Source organism: Tamandua tetradactyla, chromosome X (assembly GCF_023851605.1).
Source record: "Tamandua tetradactyla isolate mTamTet1 chromosome X, mTamTet1.pri, whole genome shotgun sequence".
Lineage (NCBI taxonomy): Eukaryota > Metazoa > Chordata > Mammalia > Pilosa > Myrmecophagidae > Tamandua > Tamandua tetradactyla.
Genome location: NC_135353.1, coordinates 166,294,048 through 166,311,784, shown reverse-complemented (window position 1 = coordinate 166,311,784; position 17,737 = coordinate 166,294,048). Strand labels below are relative to the sequence as shown.

The 17,737-nt window shown below is 40.4% G+C and overlaps 1 protein-coding gene across 7 annotated transcripts in view; it reads left to right on the top strand.

Annotated features, from left to right (window-relative positions):
* The window catches only part of TBL1X (transducin beta like 1 X-linked), a 329,283-nt gene that overhangs the window by 128,895 nt on the left and 182,651 nt on the right, over positions 1 to 17,737 (top strand). For all 7 annotated transcript variants that reach the window (XM_077146494.1, XM_077146496.1, XM_077146501.1 and 4 more), the window contains one exon: positions 15,940 to 16,014. The gene's annotated coding sequence lies outside the window, so the exon portion shown is untranslated. The remainder of the gene's footprint in view (positions 1 to 15,939; positions 16,015 to 17,737) is intronic.

Sequence of the window (17,737 nt, the reverse complement as noted above, 5' to 3'; positions counted from 1 at the left end):
TGTCGGGCTGCAAGCCCGGGTGACTCTCGAAGTGGAAACCAGCAAGGTTTGGAGTAATTTGTTACGGCAAGAGTCTTCACATGCTGGGGCAAGGATTCATCTAATAAGTAGCAGAAGATCAGAGCCCAGGGTTTCTGCTGAATTGGTCTGTGCTTTCTGACTTCCTCCTGCAGTGACAAATACAGCCTTGTGGAGTGATATTTATCAGCTGTTTATTGAATTTTCATTGGTTATAACTTTTTTTTTACATGGGCAGGCACCAGGAATCGAACCCAGGTCCTCTGACATGGCAGGCAAGCATTCTTGCCTGCTGAGCCACCGTGGCCCGCCCTTCATTGGTTATAATTTGACCAGAGGAAATTACGCAGCCAAAATTGATCAAATGTGCCTGTATTTTTTTTTTTTAAAGAATGTGGAAAAATAATAGTCCTAAAAAATTCTGATTTTCTGATGATCAAGTAGAAGAGTGTATTGGTAGAAATTAGCTGAAATTCAAGTGCATAAATTACATACATTCTTATTTTTAATAACCAAATTATCAGCCATGAGCAATTTTTAAAAATATATTTCACCTTTATTCTTTAAGCTTTTGTCATATGTGATGATGGAAAATTAATTTTTTCAAACTCCACTGGCATTGAGTTTAAAATCCATTTAGAAAACTGGCTTTTAGGTGTTTGTATTCTTGATGCCTAATAAAGAGACAGTGTATAGTGGATTTCATTTTCTGGATTCTGTTGTGACTATGAAAAGAAAAATTTTAAGTGTTTCCATTTTTGTCATGAGCCAGCTGAAAATCATGTAATGTACAAGCCACTTAATTCAATAAAATGTACTGTTTGGGTGTATTTGGAATTAGGAAACCATTCTAGAGGCCTCTTACTAACTGAAAGTGTACTATTATGATCTTGGCATTAGGGGAAATGAAGTCATTTAAAATCTCTTACTTCCCAGAGCAAAAGGAAGGGTTTTTGTTCTTTTAAGAATTGGAAATAGACTTTTGTTTTTTGATTGTACAGTAACAGTAGTAACTGTATAACTGTTTACTGATTATACACAGGTAATTTTTACTTCAAGCATCTCAGAGAACTTTCTTTTTAAAACAGCTTTATCATAAAGGCATAATTCACATGCTGCAAAATTCACTTGTAAGTGTACAATTAAGTGATTTCCATTACATTTACGGAATTGTGCAGCTGTCGTCACAGTCCTGTTTTGGAACATTTCCACCACCCCCGTAAGAGGCCTCAGACTCAGATGCAGTCACTCCCTGTTCCCTACCCCAGCTTCTCAACCTGCTTTCTGTCTCTGTGGATTTACCTCTTCCTGACGTCATGGCAAGGCAGTCCTGCAGTGTGTGGTGTTTTATTTCTGGCTTCTTTTATTGGGGGGTGGGGTGGGAGGTGTGTGGTCTGGGAATCACACCCAGATCTTCTGCCTGGAAGTCAAGCATCCTAACTCTGAACCACCCATCCACCCTATGTTTGGCTTCTTTTGCTGAGCATGTTTTCAAGGTTCATCCACATTGTAGCATGAATCAACACTTCATTCCTTTTTATTGCTGAATGATGTTCAAGTGTATGGATGTAACCAATATTTATCCTTTTATCCATCGATGGACGTTTGGAATTGCCTTTACTCTTTGGCTAATATTTATAATGTTGCTGTGGACATTTGGGTACACATTTTTGGAAGGACATAGTTTCAGTTCTCTTAGGTATGTATGTTAGAAGTGGATTTTGGGGTCATATGGGATTCTGTGTTTAACTTTTTGAGGACTCACCAACTGTTTTCCAGAGTGGCTGTATAATTTTATAATCTGTCTTCCTCATTGAAAGGCCCTTTGTGACTTCATTGTCCCTCCCCGTAAAATGCAGGATGATCTCTTTATTTTATTTCTTATTTTTTTAACATGGGCAGTCACCGGGAATCAAACCTGGGTCTCCTGCATAATCTCTTTATTTTAAGGTCAGTTGATCAGCTATCTTAATTCCATCTGCAGCCTTAATTCTACTTTGATTGTGCCACCCAACCTGACATTGTCATTTGACTTTTTACGTAAAGACGCAAATAGGGAAAGAATGCAAAGATCACAAAATGAGAGGTTCCCAGGTCTGGGGATTAGAACATAGATGTCTTGGGGGAGATGGGAGGCATTTGTTTGACTAAAGAATTAGGTACAATTTATTCCTGGAAATATTAATGCCCAGCCTGTACTGTTCTGGCCAGGTAGGAGCCAGCACTTCAGACAGTTAATATAAACGGTTTGAGCTTACTTTTTTGAACAGTGATGTGATCCACTGCATATTTTTGAACAGTGAGATAGGATCAGACCTGTGCTTTAGGAAGATTCATTTGTGGATTAGATTGTAGCGAAAAGGTCAGAAGCAGAGAGAAAGTTCACGTAAATAGCCAGAGGGCTGTGTGTGAAGTAGGGATTTGAGAGCAGGACTGTCAGGGTATTTTGGGTTAAAATGATAAGGACTTGGCGTCTGCTGGATGGGATGTTGGGAGGCAGTGGAGACAAGAAGAGATTTTGTTCAAGATGGCAGCACTGGTTAGGGCCTTGGGAGGAAAGGAAACAGTTGGTGAGTCAAAGGTAGGAAAGTGAATTTACTTTCGAAACAGAGACAGGGGTCCACTGGAGAGGTGAAGCAGGCAGAGGAAATACTGGCCTGAACTAGAGCTTTAGGTCTTTAACTGTGAAGGTGGTCACCATGCTGGTTGACTTTGCAAGAGAATGGACTTGAGGGGTAAGGGATTGTCTATGTTTAATGGATACGAGGTTGAAGAACATGGGAAATGATCAAAGAGAAGAATAGCTACAAAAAAGAAAAAGGTGAACTCATTCAACAAATATTTGTGGAGTGGCCACTCCTTTCCAGAAACTGAATTGCAAACAATTGCTGTGGTCCCCTCCTTTCGTGGAGTCTGCAGCTGGATTTTTCCTGACTCCTCTGCCTGGATGTGTGGGCTTATGTGAACCAGTGAAGGAGGGGGCTTCAGGATCTGTAATTCCAGGTGTTTCTGAGAAGTCCAAAGGATGAGGCAAGGACATTGTATTGGTTGACATGAAAGTTTTTGATAATTTCAAGGCAGCAAATGTAGGGAGAGTCCTTTGACGAATTCATGTATCTAAGCTAGGGCTGTTTCCATCAGTTCTGTCATGTTTGGATCTCCAGGTTCAGTACCTTGCTGCTTCTTTGTGCTCTCTGGGACCTTGACATTCCTAGCTTGTGGTTCTGGAGCCTAGGCCATCTTGGTTGTTGATGTATCTTTAATTACCTAGAGTGGCCATATAATGTGTCATCCACATTGGGACCCCTTTGAGAGAGAAGGGGACTACTAGTAATGACACTGGCACATCTGGAATCAACCAGGTACATCTCAAGGAGGGACATGTGGTTACCCTGTTACCACCATAATAAGGCTGTGGGTTGGTCACCAATTTGTTAAAGTCATGTTCCTCAACTAAAGCTGACTTGTGGTTCTTCGGTCTCAAGGGCCAAATTCTATAGAGTAAAGGGAAAATGACTTTCAGTTTGGGTAGCAACTACTCTGAACCTGATAGCACTTAGTATCTGCGCCTTTTCATCAAACTTGGTTCATGAAATGTAAGACAAACACACACAATTATTGGTTCACTGTTCCTTATGTGCCCAGCATGTGCTTAAAACGGGGAGCAAAGCAGACCCTTACTTACCATCGTGAATCTTATCACTTAGGGGAGACCAGTAGTAAATAAATGCCTATTTAAAAAATCAGTTAAATAAATTTATTTCTATATAGTTGAACCATTTTTATTGGTTATCTGTTGCTGTATAACCAATCACCCCCAAAACTTAGCAGCTGGGAAGGACACATTTATTATTATTAGGTAATAATATTATTCATTGACTTAGAGTTTTTGTGAGTCAGGAATTCAGACATGGCTCTGCCAGGCCCTCTGCTTCAGGGTCTGTCACAGTGTGCAGTCCCCGTGTCAGCTAGGGTTGAAGGCTAAGCTGGGGGAGGATCTGCTTCTACGCTCTTCCATGCTCACTCACGCAGGTGTTGGCAGGATCCAGTTCTTGGCACGTGGACTGTCTGTCACCAAGGCAGCTTCCTTCATCAGAACATGCATTCTGAGAAGGCTGCACATGGAGTTGGTTAACAGGACAGGGGTCACTTTACCTTTGTTGTATTCTTTCGGTTAAAAGCAGATTACTAGGTTCAGACTCCTGGAGAAGGGCAGGAATGCCTGAGGGGTTCCTTGGGGTGCATCTTAGAAGGTTGCCTGCCACAGCTTGCTGTGGGATTGGGTCCTGGGTCTGGAGGAGTCGGGACTGCCTCCTGGGCAGTGGGGTTTGAATTCAGCCCTGAGGCTGTGCAGGTAGGGTTCTTGGTGGCTCTGAGTCAGCAAGGTGGGCTCATTGGGTAACAATGGAGCGCAGTAGGCACTGTTTGGCCTTCGGCCCTTGGGCTTTACTGAATATGTTGCTAAACTGTAATAAAAGTCACAACTGGAACATTGTTTTTCCCTTCTAAAACCAAAAACGAAATCCTTAACTAAAATTTTTGAAAAGGGGTTAATAGAAGTTACTTTGAAACTTTTTTTCAGGAAATCTGAAAGTTGTTCATGTCCAGGCATGGTTTATGATCTTAAAAAGGTATTTTTCAAAAAGCTTTATCCATGATAGAATTAATAAAAACAAGTTATTTTAAAGGTACCATTAAGTTTATAGCCATTGTGTATTATTGCCATTAGATTTTTTCCTCCAACTATTAGATAATAAAATTGCAGCTATGTTTTTATGTAGGTGTTCCATGAAATTTTTTGACATTTAAAAAATGATTCTGATTGTTTGTTGAACCATTGCTTACAATAGCAAGGAGTTGCATGCAATAGTGAAAGATGGGTTAATAGAGTGTAATCTAGCTGTATAATGGGTTACTAGGCAACCATTGAAATGATACTGTAGAAGTGCTGTATTTATTGGCATGGAAATATGTTTATAATATTCTGCAAAGTGTTTCTGCAACCCTAAGAGATTTGAAGTCCAGTGGGAATTCTGAGTGCTTCTAAGATGTATCCTTAGAGTAAGCCTCAGTGCAGGGAGGTCTGTGAGTCTGCTCATAAATCTGATTTAATGAACTTTACTTTGGTGCTGCATAGTAGATAGCCCAACATCAAGGGTTGTTTTAACAACTGGCCCTGTGAAACGTCCCACGTGTTTACTGCGAGGAGAACATCGCACGTAGTCCACATTTCCCTCTGTCTGGGGATCCATGGGAGAAGTTTTGCACGTGCGTCAAATTCAAGAAGGTGTGTTTCTAATAGTTATTTATTTTGTAGATGCTGTAAATCAAGCATCTATTCAAATGATATTTCTTTCTTTGAGTAGATGTCTAGGAAACTCAGAGTCATTTTTATTGTTCCCTTTGAAGAGATGTAAGTTGTAGTAGAGGATTGATTTTTTTGTGCCCTTTGTCTCTCAGCTTTGTCTCATTTTCCCTATCATTATCTTGTTTTTGTCCTGATTTCCTCAGTATAATTTTATTTTTGCTATTTTGCACATACTTTTGGAAAAAGACCACCTCAATTCTTTTTCTCTTCTTTTCCTGGGTGGGGAATGATTAAGTATTTTAGTGAATGAGAGGTGCTCTCTTCTTGGTGGTCATTAGCTCACAGTGGCTTTTGAATTCTGTTGCGTTAGTGGCCTCGTATTTTAACCTAGGAACTTTCTGTTCCAGTACATTGGGAAGAAGTACATTTCTAAGTTTAGTATGATGTATACTATAGTAGAAGCAGCTAGTTGAGCAGACCTTAGGTAAAACTTTCTAATGTTTTTAAGTCTGAAAATTGAAATTCTTTGAAATTATTTTCTTAGAGAAAACAATTCATAATGAGTTACAAACTTCTGAATCACTGAATTTTACTGCAGAACATTTTTTTGGTATGACTTTATTTTGCTTATTTTATTATAAACAGTGAACAAACATGCAAACATTCTTGACATGGGTACGATCAGTGGCTCACAGTATCATCACATTGTTGTGTATTCATCCCCCTGATCAGTTTTTTTGAACATTTGCATCTTGGAGAACATTTTAAAACAAATTCTTGGCGTTAAAGGTACATTGAAGTTAAAATTTAAAAAAGGGAACATTGAAGGTACCCTTATCACTGTTAAGTATTGTGGAGTCTCTCTCCATTGATAATTGGAGCTGTTAAACTTGAGTATGTTTCATGAATTTAACTGGAAATAAGAAATAAAAATGAGTATTAGAAATAAAGGTATTAAATATCTCACACTAAATAGGCATAAAGGATTAGTGTAGAATGAATTACTGTTTGTTTCTCAATTTATAAGAAGGGTTGGAACCACTTTTCAGGATCCCTTCAGTTCCGTGGTTGATTTCTGTTCATTATGGCTGATAATAATAGCCTCCAGTTTATACCTTGGGTGAGTGAGGAGCTGTGCTATGTGTTTTACATATAATATCTCTGTTCTAACTAACAGTCATGGCTTGTCCAGATCTTTCAACCCGTTTTTATGATGAAAGGATTCTTGAAGGCTCACATCTTGTTGAGGGCCACACATCCCCTAAGTGCTGACACCCACTTATGCCTGGCTGTGTGCTGCTTTCATAGCCTGTGCTCTGCCAGGCAGGGTTCTATGCCCTTACCAGTGAATGGCAGTCCCTATGCCCTAATGTCTCTGAGTTGGACATATGGGACTCTGAGAGGGAAGGAGACTACAGGACACAAAGCCAGAGAGGAGACCTTGCCCATAGCCCAGGCAGAGGATGGAGAGTAGGTCCAGACAGACTCTGTGGTGTTTGCAAAGTGGTTGTAGATTGGAGAGAGAATCATGAAGCTCGGTGTTGAGACTTGCTGACAATGGAATATTCTTCTGTGTTCATCATGGCTTCTCTTATCTTTAGATGCGACCTACCCCAACTTGTTATCTCAGCTCTTTCCACTGCCCAAAGGGAGACCCATAACTCCCATTGAATGATGTGATTCTTATGGAGGCAGGTGTTATAGGGGGCTGACCTGTGCGTTGTAGGACGTATAGCAACGTTCTTGACTTTTTACCCACTAGAAGCCAGTGGGACCTCAGCCCCCAGCTTTGACAACCAGTAATGCTTCCAGACTTTGCCAAATGTCCCTTGAGGAACATAGTCACCCCCAGTTGAAAAATCACATTTTTGAAGGCTTGGAAGAAGGACTGACCCTCTGTAACGGACAGCAGAATTCCCAATGACCTACCACCTTCCACATTGTAGAATTTAACTGTTCTTTTATTTCCATTTTTAGGAAAGACTAGGACTTAAACTTTTGTCATTTTGAAGATGCCTATTTCAAAAGGGGTTAAGAATCTGAAAGTTGGATGATTTGTGTCTCTTGCATACAATGGCTCTATAGCTTTTTTCAGGATAGTAAAAGTCCTGTTCGCTTGTATGAGAGTGGTGTTCTTTTGAGTAGTGGAGTAATAAGACAGGAAGCAGTGGGGAGTCTGTTTCCTACAACTCAACCAGGCTGCCTTGAAGAGTACGAGGGGGACCTTGAAGAGCCCTGAGGCCAGGGGACCCACCTCTGGGTCCAGAATATAAAAGCCATGGGCGCCATCTTGACCCGTGTCCATTGATGAAAATGTCCTTTTCTTTATACCTACCTCCGTTTTCAAATCTAGTTCTCTTTCTTTTTTGGGAGAGGGACAGGGTGGGTATGGGCTGGGAATGGAACTAGTGTCCCACATGGCAGGCGTACATTCTCTCACTGACCCACACTGCCTGCTTAAAAGCTACTTCTCTTTGAGTTTTAATTTCCTCTTCCATGAAGGTCATATACCTATGGTTTGCTGAGGTGAAAGTCAAGCCTTGTAAAGTTCAAACACAAGAAATGCCAGTTGAAGCTCTTTCTAATGTCCGCAATAGGGTGGTGACGCTTGAATAGAAACACACGTGTGTGTATATATGTGTATGTGTGTGCATGCATGTAAAGTACTGTTCTTGAGTTAATTGATAAATGTTTTATTTCCATGGACATTGGTGTCCTAAGGTTTAGATGTCTATTTAAGTAAAAAGTTGAAATTTATGACTGGTAGAGGGGGAGGTGTTGACTGTTACTTAACTGTTTTTCAGAGGGATTTGTTTGCTGAATTAGTAAATGGAGCTGCAAACAGTACAGATGACCTTTCTGTATGAGGCAGCAGGAAGATGTATTTTTTGCAGATTACAGATACTTTGAAACATGAACACCATGACCATATGGTGTTCAGAAACTTTGATCATAATTTCTGTCAATAAATAATGTGCTTGGCAATTACATTCAAAATTATGCTAATTGTGGAGATACTGCTTTGGGAGATGAGAGAGATTAATTAGAGTTTTTTTTCTACTTAAATGATGCACATCTGTAAACCAAAAACTGATCATCTTATGTGAGGATTATGTTTATCAAATTTGTATTGTATCTGGGAAGAGATTCAGATTGCTTTTGGTTGTCAATTTTGCTGAATAAAAAAGGCAATATTAACTTGATCTTTAATAAATTATCTTTAAACATTGGGATTCTTTTTCTCTCACCAAAATTTAGTTTCATGCCCCTTAATAAAATTTACTCCAACATTTGAATTTAAATTACTAACATCTGAATTTAAATTAGTACCGATGTTTTAAAACTAATACTGTGGGACATACATACAGCTTATTAAAATTTTCTGTTTCTGTTTGTTTGTTCCTTTGTATTAACTCTGGATGGACCATAAAGTTAGAAGCCCAATTTGGGCCATGTTATTACCTTATTTTGTACTGGATTATCATAGTATAAATTATATCTTAGTCCTTGTATGTGTAATTTATTTGACATTTCTTAGAATGAGTTGGGGGTGATCAATGAATAATAAATTTGTGTGTTACACTTAAAAATTCATATGAGCCCATGTGATTTGATTTTTCGCCAGTTCTCCATGCATCAAATACTTACTATTAAACCTTGTAAAAATCAAAGGGTAAATCAATGGTTTCTTTTTAGTCTTGTTTCCTTCTTGTAATTGCTCATACTTCTACACTGAACTTGTAAAACTTGTGAGTTTGTTTCATATCTTGCACAAATTAATGGGTATTAAATGATTTATATGAAGAGTAGAATAAGAAAATATCGTTTTCCATTGATCCTTAAATAAAGAAATAGGCAATTCTTCCTGAATATTTATTTACCTCTGGACATGGCACTAGTTTAATTTTCTTTATAGTTGGAAAAAATAGTGACTTTCTTTTTGTTTTGATCTTAGTTTTACATTTTTTTGGATACACTCTTATTACATGCCCATCATATCCTAGGCATGGATGAAAGTGGTGTGATGAAATGTGGTTTCCCAAAATTCACATGGAACAGTGTGTTTACCTGCTTTGTGGTGGCTGTGTGGGACTTTTGCAGTTTGGTTTTGTTCCGTTTTCTTTGTAGGCGATTGTTAATGGAGCACCTGGATCAGGTTTTGTGGTATTTGTTGAATGAATAAACGTGCAGAGAACACCTGGTATATGTTCTGGTTTCTATTGCTGAGAGCACCCAGTGTTCAGAAGTAGCGTTTCTCAGAGTGTGCAGAAAGAAATGTGTTCTACACCCACCTGCAGGGGTGGCGGAGTGGTCCCCCAGTACAAAGAAGCTGCGTAAGGAACTTGGCAGGTGCCTTGTCTGTTTCTTCTCTTTTCTTACTTTTAATATTTTGCGTCTGCTTTATGCCATGAAGATTTTAAGTGTAATACAAATTTCTGTTTTGTGAGGTATCTTGGTACCTCCTTCTCGGAGAAAGTGGAGATACTTGGGTTTTGCTCCATTTATACCTTGGGGGTAATAGTACCCATCTTTACATGCAAAGGGATGTCACTGCTTGTATGAGAACTGTCTGAAATGGCCTGTGTCCTTGAATTCTTACAAGGAAGAAGCCCATATGAAACTAAACCAGAGTTCCTGATGTCGAATATAGTAATAGGGACTTAAGAATCATACACAATTTTTTCTTCTAAACTGAAGATGATCTTAAGATTGAATTATACACAATTTTTTCTTCTAAACTGAGGTCGATCTTAAGATTGTCCTTGAATTGGCTATTAAGAGCTTAGAGTTGGCACAAAGGGCCCTGCTTCTCCTGTTTTTTTGTCTTTTGTTTTCTTTTTTGTCATAGTCGTTAGATTTGTGCTGTCCAGTATGGTAGCGTATGTGACTGTTTAAACTTAATTAAAATGAAATAAAATTTAAAGTTCAATTCCCCAGTTGTACTCTCCACATCTCAAGTGCCTAGGAATTATATGTAACTAGTAGCTACCTTTCTGAACAGTGAGTGCAGTTACCAGTTTACATACTTGAAGAAAGTTCTGCTGCACAGATGAGCTTTAGTTATTCAGATGTTTGCCTAATAGGAATAATCAGGGAGAGAAATATATTTCTCAACACTGAAGAAAAGGGAAATGTATGCTGTGTCTAAACAGTGATTAAAAATTAACTATATAAAAAATTATTACATCAAGGTTCATACCATTTTAGAAAATTGAAGATATAGGCAGTACTAAGCACGTCTCTGGATTAAAGAAAAAAAGTCACATGAAGGATCTGGAATCAGAATAGATTAGATTTTTTTTTTTTGAACAGCAGCACTGGAAATTAAACAGCAGATTGAGTGTAGAATTCTCTGAAAATAATTCTTGTGAAGAATTTTGAAGACATTGTTGCATTGATAGTCAATCAAGGATAGGGTACTTGGTACACATTCAGGATCTTAGTAAAATTTAATGGAGTAAAAATTGCTGTCCATACTTCATTTCCTATCTGCTGGAGAATGTCCCCCACCAAATGAAGGGAGTACAACAAGAAAGAGCTCTAGAAAACAGGAAGAGGCAGAAGGAATTCTCAGGTCATGGGTATTTTCTGAGGGCACCAGTTCTTCAGCCCGTTTAATTAAATGTGACCAGTATTGACTTGGAGCAAGACATGGGAAGTTTCAGCAGGGAGGTCTGGGGTTTGTGTGGCCGATGGGGAGGAAGATGTAAGGACATGAAATTGACTGACTATCTTAGAATTTTGACCATTAAAAAAAATTGTATTAAAGGATTGAATGAGAGTGTTCAAAATTATCAAGGGGCATGAAAAAAACAAACAAGCAAATCAAAACAGAGGCACCTAATAACTCCAGGAAAACCCAAATGTTGAATAAGAAAGAAATCAATCATCATATACTGCTTGTTCAGCAGTCCCCAATCCATTGATAAACTATGGAGTGTAGAGTTAACTAAAAATTATTTTATAAAACTTGTGAGAAAATGTGAGGGAAGGTAGGTGCAGGAGTGAGTGGGAATTGTGTGAATCCAAACCACCTGACTATGTATTAGAAAATCAATAAATAATACCTAAAATGAGGCAGTGCTATAAGCAGAATATTTATAAACATGAAAGTCAATGCTAGTGAATACCACCCAAAGCCAAAACAGTTCTAAAATTTGAAAGAGGTTTCTTGGGAAAGTGGAATTAGGTATAAATGGTGCTAAAAGGTTTATAATTTAAAAGCTGAATCTTCTGCTTCACCATTATTTTACTTTTCAAAACCACGTACCTGTACTACTTGAAAAGAATAAAAAATGGTCTGGGAAATGAAAGTAGATAGTGTATACCTTTTTTAAACTTACAGAAATTTTAATATGGTTTAAAGCAGGGTTTCTTAACCTCAGCAGTATTGACATTTTGGACCAGATAATTTTTTGCTGTGGGGGAGTGCTCCATGTATATAGAGTATTTATTGGCATCCCTGGCTTCTCTTCCCAAGATGCCAGTAGTACCGTCTTCCCCCACACCCGTACCCATCCTTTGTGACAACCTCAAGTGCTTCAAGATGATTAGATGTCCACTGGCGTACACAGTTAACCCACAGTAGTTTAAATCAGAAACTACTGATTTCCAGATTTAAAGTCTGTGAAATGAATCATCTCAGAATATAAAAATTCTTTAAAATATTGTAATACAGGAAACTGATTCATTATTTGAATCCCCTTAGCAAATGAAATGGTTTAAATTCTCTGGCTTTACGCCCCCCTCCCCCCCATCCCTTCTCATGCCAGCACCCATTTTAACACATGGCTGAGAGGCTTGGTCAAAAAAGAAAAGGAATCTAGAGGAAACAGCAACTTCTCTGTCATGTTTATTGGATTCTGAAAACATATTTTAGATTTTTTCTGGTTATTTTCCTGACAGTGCACCTTGAATTTCTCTGAAGTGGAAATGCTAATCATTATGGCAATGCTGTGCAAATATTGCACCCTTTGGCTACATTTCAATGCTTAGTTGGCTGCAGGTCAGAAACATGTGCTCCTCTCCCTCCCCCAGCAAATCCTTTTGCAACTTCGTGGTTCAGTTATTTGTAAGTATTTTCTCCAAAGAACTTACAAAGCAAGTCAAACGGGAAAATGGTTCCACAGATTTCTTGATGGGGATGAAACCTCATAAATAATTTAATACTTTCATTTCACAGCTGATGAAACTCTGGCCCAGAGAGATTTTCTTACCATTAATTAGGAGAAAAGTGGGGCCTGAAACTCTTTCTTATTCCTGGTTTATTTTTGCTCTTTTGTCTTCAGTAAAATGTCCGTGCACATGAATGCTGTAGAATGGAGGTAGAGTGGCAGGAAAATGGCTCAGGCATTGCGCAGGGCTGGTGAATTCTTTTTCCCACAGTTACAGGGTTCAATCCAGGGTCTGCCCAGGGTTTGAGCCTTGTGCACTTAGAGCAAAATGCAATAAAAAATGGCAGGAAGTTTAGTTTCTACTATCTTTTTATGAGGGGTTCCTTCACCCCAATTCCTAGTCTAAGATGTTGCAGCTCTGCGGGGTAGGAGGTGGGGGGGTGGGGCGCTGACAACCTCGGAGCAAGTGAGGGCAGTAGCTGGCGGTCTCTGGGCTTGCGGCCCTTGTGTGTGCGGACGACATTGGGCCCGTGGGCACCTGCGGGGCAGCTCTTCACCTGCTGGGCAGAAGAGTGAAAGTGTTCCCTTGGCTCTTCCCTACCTGGCCCCTGCTCCCACGTCAGCTCCAGCCCCCAGCCCCAGCCCCCCAGCAAGGGCACCCCTGACTCCTGCCTGGATAGAGCGGTGTGGCTTCTTCAGTGCCAGGGCCTGCGTCACCTGCAGAGCCACTTGTCCAGGCAGCCCCGCCTTCCCTCTGTGCTGGCACTCTGTTCAGCATCTCCTGTCCCTGGTACCACTAGAGCACACCCTAGAGTTTTAGAAACTTTCAGGGCTCCCCTCCTATGCCCTCATTCACTGACTTGAGAATGCAGAATACATTCAGCTGCAGTACCTTCTTCTCACCTGACCTCATGGGCAAATGTGAGTATACCTCCTCCATGAAGCCTGCCTAGCTTGCCTCTCTTAGATTGAGATGCAGAGAGAAGAGAACATTATTCTCTTCAAAGAAAGTGCAAAGTCCAAATGCATTTTACCACTGTCAGGTGCATGGGACTTGGGGGAGGGGAGGGATACATTCAAAGGCCAGTTTGACCCCAGTCCTATCCACAGGAAGCATTCACATTGAACATAGGCACTTGGTTTTGTAAATGGGCCCTGAGCATCTATCCTTTGTTTCTGTGTAAGCTGACAGGTGGGGCCTGAAGACACAGCAGGCGTGGGAGCAGCTCCCAAGGGTCTCCACTCTGGTAATTGACTGCCTGGTGTGTGTGTGTGTGCGTGCGTGCGTGCTGGTACCTGTGTGTGTGTGTGTTTGCGTTTGCCAGTTTGCTGCTTTTGGCAAAAATTCCTGCCCATACCATACTTTTTAAAGAATTGAGATGAAATTCACATAATGTAGAATTATTTGTATTGGGAGTGAACAATTCAGTGGCATTTGGAACATTCAGTGTTGGGCAGCCACCACCTCTAGTTCTGCAACATTTTTCTCACCTCAGTCCCATTAAACAGCCCTTCCCATTCCCTACCTCCCTTGGCGGAATGTGTTCAAGGTACCTCTGTGTCGTAGCATGTGTCAGTGCCTCCTTCCTTTTCATGACTTAATCGTACTCCATCGTGGATGTACTACATTTTGTGTTTCTGTTCATTGACATTTGGGTTGTTTCCACCTTTTGACTATTGTAAACAGTGCTGCTGTGAACATTGGTGTACAGGTATCTATTTGATACATACCGAGGAGTAGAATATGAGTTATGCGTTAAATTTTTGGAGAATCTGCCACATCGTTTCCCACAGTGGCTATGACATTCACATGGCCTTTTGGCCTTATCACTATGATATATCAGGACTTCCTGAGTTCTTCTCCATCTGATCCCTTCTGCTGGCACTTGTACAAGCCCCTGTCCCATGGTTGTCCTACATTTTCTCTTTTTCAGGTGAGGCATTTCTTTTGGAATTTCCAGGGTGGTTGGCTGTCTGGGGAGGGAAGCCTAGACTTCAATCCAAGTGGGAAACCTTAAGAATCACCGTGTTCCTGTAAGGGGGAAGGAATAGTTCTTTGTGAGCAAGAACTAAAACCCTATCCCAGTAGGGTTTTTCTGCAGAATGGGACATGGTCAGATTTTTTAAAAAAAGAGAGTCTGGTGCTCAGAATAGTCTCATTGGCTGATGAATTAAATAGATTCTTAGGCATTATGTAGATATCCCTTTTTTAGTTTATTGGTATATTAGAGTGACTGGAGGAAAGTACCTGAAACTGTTGAGCTATGTTCCAGTAGCCTTGATTCTTGTATCAGTTGTTTAATGATACAGCTTTTACAAGATGATCATGTGATTGTGAAAACCTTGTGTCTGATACCGCTTTTATCCAGGGTGTTTTTTAAAAGATAAGTAAAAAATATATATATATATGGATAAAAAGTAAATAAATAATAGGAGGATAAAGGGTAAAAATTTGGGTAAATTGAAATACTGGTGGTCAGTGAGAGCGAGATGCATAAATTTTTTCTTCTTACTTTTTATTTCTTTTTCCGGACTGATGCAAATGTTCTAAAAATGATCATGGTGAAGAATACACAACTATGTGATGATATTGTGAGCTGTTGTACAACATGTATGGACTGTATGTGTATGAAGATTACTCAATAAAAATATTTGGGAAAAAAAAAAGACAGCACATGGTGCTACGTGAAGAACTGGGTGTCGTGGGACACATGTAGGCTCAGACTCCTGCATTGCAGAACCCTTTGCGATCTGGAACCAGCCACCCCCTTGCCTGCGTGGTCCAGCTGCTTACCTTCCATGTTCCAGTGTCATTCTTACCACGATCACTGGCAGTGCCGTGTCCTCCACCTGCCTCCTGCCCCTGTTCAATTGCTCCCTTCCCCTAAGAGAGCTTCTCCCTGGCCCTACCAATGGACTAGTTGATTCTTTCATCTTCAGTCACCTTCTCTAATTGTCCCTGTGCTTCCCTCCCCAACGACATCCCACCAGGACTAGGCTGAGTCTGTCCTGTGAGAGCAGAGCCCTGCTGTGTCCCTGATACCACTGCAGCACCTAGCACAACTGTTTCATCTTCCACAAGGCGAGATATGAAGTCATCAGTAAAAATGGGCTGAGTCGCCTTGCATTCAGACTACCCGCATACCTGTGTTTTCGCTTGGTGTGTTTTAGGGGATGAGGGTGGGAAAGTGCATCTGTTGTTAGAGCTGTGCAGATTTTTCAGTTACTGAAATTCGCTGGCCGGGTGGTCATGATTTGTTCAGAGGTAATGGAAGTTCTGAACAGATTGGTGAGAACAGACTCAGTATATGCTTTAAACAGAGAAAAGTCTTAAATTCAACAAATGGTTGTCTACCTTTTAGTTGAAAATACATTTATGAGTCTGGCTTCCTAGTACTACCAACTCAGGTTTGCCTGGCTGTGGAACTGTGAAGACAGACTTCAGGATGTCTTCATTAACGTTTTTTTGTCTTAACTCTGGGTATTTTTCATTCACAGGTAACTGAAGATAGAAAACAGGCCTAAAAAGAAACCCTAGAAAGAAAAAAGGGGTCTGCCTACATTTGACTCTGAGTAAGTGAAACTCTAAAATGGATTTCTGATTACATAGTGAATAGCCTGTCATCCCCTTCCTTATTTGGGAGCTTAAACAAATAAATATTCTTGTATTGGCTTTATGTACTGGAAACTGTCAGAATGATTCAAGATGTTTTGTTATGGGTGATTTTGTTAGCAAAAAAGTACTGTATACTTTCACCAGCACTGCATACAACCTCTTTTTACTTATCTCCCAGAAGATCGATATAAATTTTAGTAAAGAAAAATGGAGGTGATTACTGAAGTGTGTGTGCTTTTGAGGGAAGCATAGTTTTTGGTCTTCTCTCCCATGTAAATTCAAGGTATTTCTTTTTTCTTGGAAAGCTGATTTTATAAAACAAAAACAAAACCCAGTTTTGAAACTCTTTTTATCTGCTACAAGGCTCCCTTTTCTTATTTATTCTCCTTGGAATGTACCTGCAAGTTGCAGGCATCTGTGAGACTACTAGTGGGCCAGCCACCATTTTCCTCGAAGACCTTGTTTGGGCCCCATCCTGCGGCGACATGGCCTGTGGAGTAGGCCCCTGGGGAGGTGTTGTCCTTTGGTCTGGGCCTCTGTGGACCATGGCTGAAGTAGCAAGAAGCAGGCTCACTTACAGCAGAGCCGTCTGACGTCTGGCGTTGCCATCTTGGCTGCCACACTCCACCCAGTTTACAGTGGGGTCTAATTCTCCCCTGAATCAAACATCCTTTTCAGATCACTTTAAAAACAAAAAAAATCTTCCATTTCTGGGATGACCATTTTTTGAATCTAGTATGCTTGGAGCACTGGTGGAGTTACAGATGTATGGGTTGGTTTTTTTTTTTGGTTCTTTGGGGGAAGGCTTAGAGTTGCGTGAAAAAGTGGGTCATTTCAAAGCGTGTGGGCACAGTTGTAGGTGCCAAGTCATTATTGGCTCTGTTTCCATCCTAGTTCTTTTCCCCCTCTTTAAATAGCCTGGCGATGACTAGCAGATTTAACCAGGGAGTCCATATGCACGTTGTGCTGCTTCTGGCCTGAGATAACATTTGTGTAGGGCGCTCTGGACTTGTGTGGCTTAGTCTAAACCCTGGACTTCTGCTTTCTGCTTTGACCACTGATTATTTCCTTTCTGAGTTCTAAGTGACCAAGATTGGTGGCCAGTTCTTTGCAGTTCCTTTTTTGTTGGAGGATCCAAGAAGGACACTAACGGTCCAGGTAGTTGTAACCATAGTGAGCTGCCACTCTGAGAGAAGTTGTGCCTGGGAGTCTGCAGACTTTCCCATGAGAATCAATTCAACCAGAAATTATAGGACCAAAAAGAATCTCATGAATGCCAAGGAGATCACTGCCATGCTGTTGGGTGTGGGAATTTTCATACTCTCTTGGTCAAGGCAGAAAGTTTGTTTAGAAGTTGGACTGCCGCAGTCATCAGTGGGGTAGTGTGAGCTCGGCTGGGCTGTACTCAGAAAAGGTAAAAGTTCATGGACACCCTGAGCATCATTGTTGATTTAAAGACCGTGAGTCCTACTGGATTATCCAGCAGAACAATGGCTTTTTGTGGTCTCCTGTGCTGGAAGACTCCTTGATAAAGTCCTGTGTAATAAAATAATTCAGCTCATCTTCTCTCCCTTCCAATATGTAGTTCAGATTTATTCAGTGTTTTTTCTTTCAAATGACATTTTACTTCAGTTGCTTTCTTAAGCACCCAAAATGTACACATCGAGTGCCCAAAACAGT